The sequence below is a fragment of the Diceros bicornis genome, chromosome X (genome assembly GCF_020826845.1).
Source record: "Diceros bicornis minor isolate mBicDic1 chromosome X, mDicBic1.mat.cur, whole genome shotgun sequence".
Taxonomy (NCBI): Eukaryota; Metazoa; Chordata; class Mammalia; order Perissodactyla; family Rhinocerotidae; genus Diceros; species Diceros bicornis.
This window is the reverse complement of record NC_080781.1, coordinates 114002058-114012650: the sequence shown is the minus strand read 5'-3', so window position 1 is coordinate 114012650 and position 10593 is coordinate 114002058. Positions and strand designations below refer to the sequence as shown.

The 10593-nt window shown below is 45.8% G+C and overlaps 1 pseudogene; it reads right to left on the bottom strand.

Moving 5' to 3' along the window:
* Nucleotides 1-202: 202 nt before the first annotated feature.
* Nucleotides 203-9023, bottom strand: LOC131401408 (large ribosomal subunit protein uL10-like; annotated as a pseudogene).
* Between the last annotated feature and the right edge of the window lie 1570 nt (nucleotides 9024-10593).

Sequence of the window (10593 nt, the reverse complement as noted above, 5' to 3'; positions counted from 1 at the left end):
AGTGCTAGATGATGATTTATTAAAAACTATTTTTGTTACTTGCAACCAAGAATTCCCTAACTAATAATAGAAGGATCCAAAGGGCATGCCCAGGCTGAATGGGAAAGAAGGCTGTGATCAAATAACAGTGCCTACTAGGACAGTGAAAGTGGGAGGCAACAGCATATACATATCATGTGTAAGAAGTACAACTCACTTCAGCAACTCAGGATACAAATTTTCAACATTTCTTTTAATGTTCAAATTATTATGACTCTGAGTTTTTACATGCCCATGTTGACAGGAAATTCAGCTCTTATCTTGGGGTCCCTTAGAACACAGTGTATGAGATATACTTCCTGAGACCACTATACAGCCTTGGTCCCTGGGCTGGATTATGTCCCACAAGGATGGTGGGGTATGGTTGCCCCAGACAAATGTTTCAAAATAAAGGAGGCTGGGCTCTTCCAATTCTTTCATACATGCGGATCTTTGCTTGTGGCTTAAATTTGCCCACAGGAGGGACTGTGTTGAGGTAGAGTCTGGTATCAGTGGCTTCAAAGACTCGGCAGAAATGTCCCCCAAACCCCCTTGCACCACAGGACCCCCAGTGCAGGGGCAGCCACCTAGTCCTGTCTCCTTCTACCCTCATAGTGCTGTTTTTTTCCTTTAAGAGAAGTAAGCCTTTACTTCCTTGTTTCACAAATAAAACTGGCTGATTTGGTTGCTTTTGGTGATTAGTCAAACAGACCAAATCCCATATCCACGTCCAACTCCTCCAACTCTTCCTTTGCTTTGACCTTGGCTGGGGCTGCAGCAGCAGCAGGAGCAGCAGTGGTGGCAGTGGCCTTGATCCTCTCAGCAAGTGGGAAGGTGTAATCAGCCTCCACAAACAAAGCCAGGACCCGCTTGTACCCACTGATGATAGAATGGGGTACTGATGCAACAGCTGGGTAACCAATCTGCAGACATATGCTGGCAACATTACAGACACCCGAGAAGCGAGAATGCGAAGTTCCCTCTGTGATGTCAAGCACTTCAGAGTTGTAGATGCTGCCATTATCAAACACCTGCTGGATGATCAGCCCAAAGGAGAAGGAGGAGATATTCAATATGTTCAGCAGTGTGGCTTCACTGGCTCCCACGTCGTCTCCAGTCTTAATCAGCTGCATGCCACTCAGAATTTCAATGGTGCCCCTGGAGATTCTAGTGATAATGCCTAAAGCCTGGAAGGAGGAAGTCTTCTCAGGCCCCAAACCAGTGTTCTAGGCTGGCACAGTGACTTCACATGGGGCAATGGTAGCAATACAGGTGGCAGCTGGCACCTTATTGGCCAGCAGCATGTCCCTGATCTCAGTGAGGTCCTCCTTCATGAACACAAAGCCTACTTTCCCCCAGATATGAAGCAACAGTTTCTCCAGAGCTGGGTTGTTTTCCAGATGCCCTTGAATGACCTGGTGCATCATGGTGTTCTTGCCCATCAGCACCACAGCCTTCCCACAGAGGGACATGAGGATCTGCTGCATCTGCTTGGAGCCCACATTGCTCCCACAATGAAGCATTTTAGATAATCATCCCAAAGTTAGATGATCTTAAGGAAGTAGTTGGACTCCCAGGTCACCCTGTCTTCCCTGGGCATCACGGTGGTGCGTCAGGGATTGCCTCGCAGGGTTGAAAGACGATATCACTCTCATGAGGACGCCTGGCAAGAGGAGGTCTCTCATGGTGCTTTTTATCTCAGGAGTTTTGTTGCCCATTCCTGACCCCTGGAACGGGCCAGGACCGCCCTAGTCCATCCCAACATGTTATAACAACTTTGGGCTTCAAATAGAAAAGGGTGAGGATCTCAGTCAGAAATTCGGGATCTCAATCTCAGTCTCAAATAGAAGCCCAGGTACTCCTTATGCAAACTTCCCCCATTCCCTCTGGACAACTGACAGTGTCCTATGTTGATGGGCACGTAGTGTTTTATATTTTTGTACCTCAAGGGCCGTTCTGGTGACTTGCCCAGAACAAAGGAAGAAAGCCTCAAAGGGAATCAATGTCTTCACTAAAAACTGCCAGCAACCTCCAAATGGCAGCTTCTCTGCTTAGGAAATAAATAAGTAGAGTCCCTTCACTGAGACCCACAACACACAGGTTTGCCATCCCTGGGTTAGAGAACGGAAAGACACTGGCACCTAGAGGGAGGGAGGGAGGTACAGGAGTTCAGGTTGATGGACGTACAAACAAGACTGGAAGCAACAAATCCAAACCACAACTTTGCTTTTCACCAACCTAACACAGTCAAGAGGGATTACACAGGGAGGTAGCTGAGGGCAGCACAGGTGAATATATACTCCTTGAGGGAGCACTGCCAGGGAGCCCACAGACCCTGCTGCAAGAGGTCTGCAAAGCTTTCTGCTTGCTTATTATCACCTTGGCAACAAGAGCTTCCTTCCCATTGGATCTATTTATTGAGGTTGTGGTAGAGCAGTGGTTCCCAAAGGGTGGTCCCCAGACCAGCAGAGCAGCAGCAGCACTTGGGAACTTGTTAGAAATGCAAATTTTGGGGCAGCTCCTCAGACTTGCTGAATCAGAAACTCTGGGGGTGGGGACCTGCAGGCTGTGTCTTAATCACCTCCAGGTGATTCTGATGCACACTCAAATGTGATAACCACTGGCCTAGATCTATTTTAATCAACAGGCTCTGTGCTTTGCACTGGGGTGGGATTGCCAGATAAAACACAGAATGCCAAGTTAAATTTGAATTTCAGATGAACAACACTAATTTTAGTGTAAGTATGTCCAAAATATTGCATGGGATAGTTTTCATTTCATTATATATTTATAAAAGCATTTGTTCTATATCCGGAATTCAAATTGGGCATCTTGTATTTTTATTTACTAAATCTGGCAACTGTAGGCGGGGGGACTCCAGAGAGGAAGATGATGGCACAAGCCTAGCCTTTGAAGGGGAGCAGAATTTGTCCCCCCAAAATAAGCCTTTTTGGCACAAGGATTATTTTGGGCTGATTATTTTTAAGGAACATCCGACACAGGGAAAGCTCTAAAAACCAAGAGAAGTTACCCTTTTGTAAGACATTTACATTTATAAGGGAAATCTCCATTTGTAGGGATGTCTCCCTCTCTGTACCAAAAAGAGAAGGATGACTCTAAATCTCTAGAAATTCTTATCAATGCAGAAGACAATGACTTAGATCTGCATAACAACCTTACCCTTGTTTACTGTGCTTTTCCTGATAACCTCCCATAACTGGCTCCCCACCCCCAACATCTTCTTGTCTTTAGCTGGAGATGGTATTTAAGGTGATGGCTTGGGCCATTCAGAAGAGTTACTCAGTTGTCCTGAGTCTCTCCCACATATGCGGGAGGTATACATGTTATTAAACTTCTGTTTGTTTTTCTCCTGTTAATCTCTCTTTTATTACGGGGGGTTCTCAGCCAAGAACCTAGAAGGGTAGAGGGAAAATTATTTTTCCTCCCCTACACCCTCAAGGGTCCCCCAGATCAGTTGGGTATGCAAAGCTTTGACATAAATCAAATCGAGAACAATTACAAAGAGCACGTACTCGGGAGTGTAAAACTTAAAGAGCGGGGAATTCTAAGCAAGCACAGAGTACGGGGGCGGGGCGGTGCTGCAGGATAAACCAGAAAAGAATTTAGGAATTGGATTCGAGTTCACAGTTCAGACTCCACGGGTCCCAGCTATTGTAGTTTCTGGCAATAAGACTTGTATTTTTTTTTTTTTTCTCTCTCTGACCAAACCCCTGCCTTGTACCCATTAGGGACCTTTGTGTGAATTAGAAAAAGGCGCCCTTTCCTTGGGTCACTTGAGTGCACAGCTTGGAGCATGGATCCAGGGCTGGAGTTCAGCCCCCACTCACCCCCTCAGCTAAGCACGACACTTTGTGGCAGCTCTGAGCCTTCTGTCCTTGTGACAGGTCCGCCTATTTGCTGGCTAACTTGGACCCATTCCACTTGCTTACACTCGGTCTGCTTTGTTTCAGGGTCCTGGCCACCAGTGGGGGTGCCCTGCCCCCCACCACCCAAGGCTCAGTTTTCTAAAGCCATGTTTGTCAAAAGCATCTGTGTGCAAATTCCTTTGTTCATAATGGTGGCATTCAAGTTGAATTGCGCATGAAATTGTCTTGCTAAAGAAGCAGCTTTCTCTATATAAAAAAGGGCAAGAGAAATTGAAGGATCTTATTAGTTAATAAGAATTCTGAGTAGTGAAATTCCAAATTAGCATAAAACAATTTCTTGTTCAGAGCATGTGCAGCAGCAGAGTAAAAGAATTCTTTTCTTCCTCTTTTTTTGTTAAAGCATTTTGTTCTAAAATAGTATAATCACAATAAGACATTCCAATGTGTGAATTATAGTATATTAAGTCATGACTAATTGCACTGATTTGCATTCAGCGTTTTTTAACATCTGTGTGGTAATTATCCTAATCCAATTTGTTATGCAGAATACAATCAATGTTATGTATGTTAGTGTTTAAGGCCCCAACACAATTTCCTGTAATAAAACAGAATGAAATATAAAGGTAGCTCAGGTGGAAAGACAGGCTCATCTTTTATAGATATCAAGCTCCCTTTCTTGATCTCCAAAATTAGCTGGGGGTGGGGGACAGCGGAGATCAAGCAAATTTAATTAGCATTTTAAAAGGAGGCCCAAGCAAAGAGACAAAAGAGAGAGCGCTTTCGCTCCTGAGAACAAGCGAGCAAGCTGTATTAAACCCTCAGGAAGAAGACTTGTTTCTAACGGGCTGTGGCTTTCAGAAGCTGCCAGAAATAATGTCCTGACCTCGCCTGATAATGAGCCAATGAGACCATGTTCTGCTGACACTGTGCTATTTCAGTAAGGGTTGTATCTTACCTGAGAGTCAGGGTTTAGCTTTAAACCTTTCATTTTTCTGTCCTTTTAAGAAAAGGATAGAACTCTGCCTAATATCTCCCAGAAAGTCCTAGGAATCTGGGGCATAGACAAAGTATCTGAGCAGACTTGAGGCACAGGCAAAGAAAGCAGCTATGTCTGTGTAATTTGTAGGGACACTAGTGAGCCCTCCCCCCCAACCACCTCGAGACACACACACACACACACAAACACACGAAACCTTGCTGCCCCCTCTCAGATGTCTGAATTTCCTACTGTAGGGGAGAAAGACAAATCCTCCACCCTCTGGGTCCTTCTGGCTGGGCTATGAATTAAATTGACATGAGACAGAATAACAGGAGAAAATCAAACAAAAGTTTATAACATGTATACATGGGAGAGACTCAGGAAAACTGAGCAACTCACCAAAATGGCCAAGCTGCCGGCTTAAATATCATCTTCAGCTAAAGGCAAAGGAGGATGTTGGGGGTAGTGGTTTCTGACTTCAAAGGGGAGGAAGGCAATTCATATGGAAATGGACAAGCAAATGTTTGGTAAACAGAACTTTGATAAGAATGGGCTTAGCAAGGACCCTCACAGTCTACCTATACCCAGGGTTATCTATGGTGATGGCCTGTCTTGGGGACGGGCCTTTTATCTTAAATTCTTCTAGGCAGTTAGGGAGGAAGGTCAAAGTTTCTTTTAGAGTCCTTTGTTCTTAAAAATAATCAAGGCAAGGCAAAGAGACACATTTTGGGGTGGCCAATTCTGATCCCCCACACTACTTTGGGACATCAGTCCTTTAACTTTTGGATTTATCACCTTTAAAAAATGCCAATCTGCCTCACCAAAAATACAAACATTAATGACCAGTACTTAGGGCTGGGCCCGTGGCTTAGAGGTTAAGTGCGTGCGCTCCGCTGCTGGCGGCCCGGGTGCGCACCGACGCACTGCTTCTCTGCCATGCTGAGGCCGCGTCCCACATACAACAACTAGAAGGATGTGCAACTATGACATACAACTATCTGCTGGGGCTTTGGGGGAGAAAAAGGAGGGGGATTGGCAATAGATGTTAGCTCAGAGCCGGTCTTCCTCAGCAAAAAGAGGAGGATTAGCGCGGATGTTAGCTCAGGGCTGATCTTCCTTACAAAAAAAAAAAAAATGAGCAGTACTTAACCAGCCTCTTTCAGAAAGAAGAGAGTAGAGAGAAGGTGAGGGTATGAGATGTCTGAGGGGCAACAGAGGCCCTGAAGGAGTAAAAAGGGCCTGAGTAGCAAAGGTGGCAGATACTACAATGTTCACTTACTTTGCCATTCTGCTGAGTACAGATGTCCTGGCATCCTCCAAGGGTGGAGGGAAGCCATGTCTATGGGGAAAGGGAGCGAAGTAGACATGAGATCCCCTCCAGGCCCCCCTACCCTCTACCCACCCTCTCACCAACAACCAGTCCCCGTTACCTTTCTATTGCCATCTTGGTCAATCCATAATGTAAACCCATGGGTCCCCAACCTGGCTGATAACGAGAATCACCGGGAAAGCTTGTTAAACATATAGAGGCCTCATTCCCTCATCAATTCAGATTCAGTAGGTATGAGATAGGGCACATGCATGGGTATTTTTAAAGCTGCTCCCGAGGTGATTCTAATGGACAGCTCCACTGGGCAACCACTGGCATCAGCTTAGGTTTCCCCCCAGGTGCGCCTGCCGAGGCAAATGGAGGTTACAGTGTTGTGGCAAATGCCAGACATAATGAGCAAAACTATGTCCCAGCAGACTAGGCCTGGAAGACTCCTTCCTTGGCCAAAATTTAGTCAGGCTTTTCTAAGGCCTTATTTCAACTAGGCCCTGTCCTTGGCCTACCTTTAGCAAAGAATCCTGCTATGTCAGTTTAGCAAAAATCCCCCCAGAGATATCTGATCACACTTGATATCTGATCAAGTTCCTCACCCCCCCACCCTTCATTTCTAAGTCCTTGGCTTGCCTTTAGTAATAATCCTGTTAAAGCCAGTTTATCAAGAATTCCCTTGCCCTTAATGTCTGTCTGAGTCAGCTAGAGCTGCTGTAACAAACTACCATAGACTGGATATCTTAAAAAACATTTATTTCTTACAGTTCTCGAGGCTGGGAAGTCCAAGATCAAGGTGCAGGCAAATTTGGTTCCTGATGAGAGCTCTCTTGCAGGCTTGCAGATGGCTCCCTTCACTCTGTGTCCTCACGTGGCCAAGAGAGAGCATTCTGGTCTCTCTTCTTCTTATAAGGACACTAATCCCATCATGGGGACCTCACCCTCATGACATCATGTAAACCTAATCACCTCCCAAAGGCCCCACCTCCAAATACCATCACACTGGGGGTTAAGGCTTCAACATATGAATATGGGAGTTGGAACACAAACATTTAGTTCTTAACAACATCTAACCAAGTTCCTGCTAGTAATTTGGTATCCACTGACCCCCTCATTCTGCCCATTGGCTATAAATCTCCTCTTGTCTTTATTGTATTAGGAGTTGAGTTCAGTCTCTCTCCCTTATTGCAATAGTCTTACAGAAAGTCTTCTTTACCATTTTAACAAGTGTCAGAATAATTTTTCTTTAACAGGCCTTTAAAGGAAAAAATTACCTCTACCAGACACCAGGGCTCCATTTAACCAGCTACTTTCTGGTTAGTCAAGGCCTGCTCCGGCCCATTAAACAGGACCCTAGTGCGGCATCACTCAGGTGCCTAATATATATGTAGGAAAGACTTTGGTAAGGATTGGCAGTCCTTGATGGGAATTTGTTGGCAGTATCTGTGAGCAAAGTTACGAATTTCCCACCATTCAAACAAAGCATTTACTCTAGGTCTTGCCCTGTACTAGGAACTGGGGAATAAGACTAGGCCCCTTTGCTCTCAAAACTCATAGAAAAGCAGGGGAGGCAGACATGTAAACATGCAACCACAGCACACTTGAGGGCTGTGACCAGCTTATCGTAACCATTTGCTGGAAGGTGAGGAGCCAGCTCTGGCAATTAATTGGTGCGAGGTCTTCATTGGATGACATCTCTGAGGTGATCCCTTCACTTTGCTTACCCCTGCAAAGCTGCTTCTGCCTTCTGCTTGTCCTTCTACAACAACATCTCAGAGCACACCTTTCCCCAGGGTTTCCTTCTAACCCCCAGCACACTGACCCTTCCATAGCTAACCCCTGCCTACAAGACAAAACCCAAACTTGTTAACCTGTGTTAAAAAACAAAATTCAACTGAGTAAATTTGAAGATCTAATTGGCTTTATTCAACGATTCATGGATCAGGCAGCATCCCATCTAGTAAATAGAAAGTTACTCGAGGAGCCATACAAAATGAAAGGTTTTTATAGGCAGCAGGAGGGCGGGACAAGGAAACAAAAGAAAGGATTACTTCAGGCAAGGTTACCTTCCCCTAGAGGGAAGGCAGGGGGTCTTATCATGCAGATTACCTCACTAGTATTGATCAGGAAATTCCAGACTGATTGGTTTAAAATTCCACTCCTGGGAGAGGCTGAAACTGCAGTTAGGTTAGGTATTAAGTCTCGGTGGGGCTTAACACAAGTGACTATTTTGGGCTTGCTGTTTCTTTTTAACACCCTGCCATTTCAAGCACTCCACGGGCCTGAAAGGATGGCTTCACCCCCATGAGCATCGTCAATCAGCAAGGCATGCTGGACATTATCTCATGAAGTTAGAAGATAGAGCAGTACAGAATATTCCCTTGATTCCTGTGTCCACACTGTCCTTACTGAACCTTGGCCAGTGGCAAAACAAACAAACAAAAATACCAGAGGGGCTTTCTGACTCCAGAGAAAAGAGGGAGACCAGGCTCAGAAGCGGGGAGCTGAAGAACAAAAGTGAGGCAGAAGAGAGCCCAGAGAAGCCGCTAGTGCTGTCAACTCCTCTAACCACCTCAACTCCACGAAGGAGCACATCGTGCTAGCTGTGATGGCTTCCCTTCCCAGCAACCAAACTTCTCTACTCTCTCCCAAAGGCCCAACAAAAGAGACAGCAAGATGAGCTACTAGAAGATTCGAGAAGCAGAAGGGTAGCCAGTTATGGGATTCCAGTCAGGTGCCACTCAAAGACTACCTTGCAAAGAACCTTGAGGCCTCTCTCAGCCTCCATCTCCTCACCATTAAAATGGAGATGAATGGCCAGCCTGGTGGGTAGCAGTTAAGTTGGCATGTTCTGCTTTGGTGGCCCGGGGTTCACCGGTTCAGATCCTGGGGGCGGACCTACTCACCGCTCATCAAGCCATGCTGAGGTGGCGTCCCACATAGAAGAGCTACAACTCTACAACTAGGATACATGACTATGTACTAGGGCTTTGGGGAGAAAAAAGAAAAACAGGAAGATTGGCAACAGATGTTAGCACAGGGCCAGTCTTCCTCAAAAAATAAATAAATAAAATAAAATGAAATGGAGATAATACTGCCATCCTCCCTACCTCATAGATAACAGGTAAGTGTAAAGAGAGACCAAGGACTTGAAAATGCTCTGTAAACTGCAGCCAGCTATTCAGACTTGAGGGCTTATTACTATTCTGATAGGCCCTGCAAGGCCTATTGAAAAGGTTCTATAACAATACACATGAGGGCAACAGGTTGCTTCCAGGAATAGGAATTAGGAGCAGGGACAGCAGTGACTCAGACAAGGGCTCTCCAAGTCACCTCTCACCCAGATCCTGGGTGCTTGGTGGGATAAATAGCCTCTGCAACCACCCTCTCCCACCCTCTGTCAATATCACAGCAAAGCACCTGCTGTATTGACCACAGATGCCAAGACCTACCCACGAATAATCACTCAGTGGCCTCCCCTTTCTTTTTGAAAGCTTGTCATTATCATTCTCGAAATCCTGGTCCTGGCATGCCCCGAAAAACATCTATTTGTGGAAGGCGTTGTGCCAATGAAGAGTCTTTGCAAACCTTCCTTCCTTCCTGAATTTGAACCTGCAGACAGGGCCACAGGCTAAAAAGAGAACTAACTGAAGTGTGTCTGGTATGTCTGCAACTTTTCAGCCAACTACTCCCCACCCATCAGAACACCTCCACCCTGCACTCATCTCAGGGCCCTGGGGGGAGAATGGGCCCTGATGGGAAAGTGGGAATGGGAAAATGTTCTTTGCCCTGATGATGCTGACGTGATCTGTTGGCCAACAAGTAAACAGCACATTCTCACTCTGAAGGGGGGGAGGTATAACAGACTTTCTGCGAGGTTCAGAAGGAGATGATTGTTTTTTAGGAGTAGAGAGGCACAGAGCCTTGTCAATTTCCCTATAGATAGCCACCTGCCGGTAAGGAGGACCCTACTTTGTTAGGCCTCTGAAAAAACACAAAAATCTCCGTTGGTAATCACTGTCAATCACTTGGCTGCTTGCCTCAGACCTGGGGAATTTTGTGGTAATGCCTATAAATCTGCGCAGCAGAGGAGGACTGCCACAAACTTCTATTCTGTGACTCTTATTTGGAAGCTCTTTTATTTTTTTCTTCTCATGTAGGTAACACATCAGACTGATTTGATAAGGGCCAAGGTCTGGAGACAGAAGTAACAAGGGGCTAACAGCCAACACCTCCTTGGCATCTTCCCTTTCCCTGCCGTGACTTGGGGCTTCCAGAAGGGGCCTGCAGGTCTAATACAAAGTCCTGAGCAGCCTGTGGCTCTTCAAATATCAAAGCATCAGTAGGGGCCTGAGGTCAGGTGGGGCTGGAGGAGGGGGGTTAGTAATAGA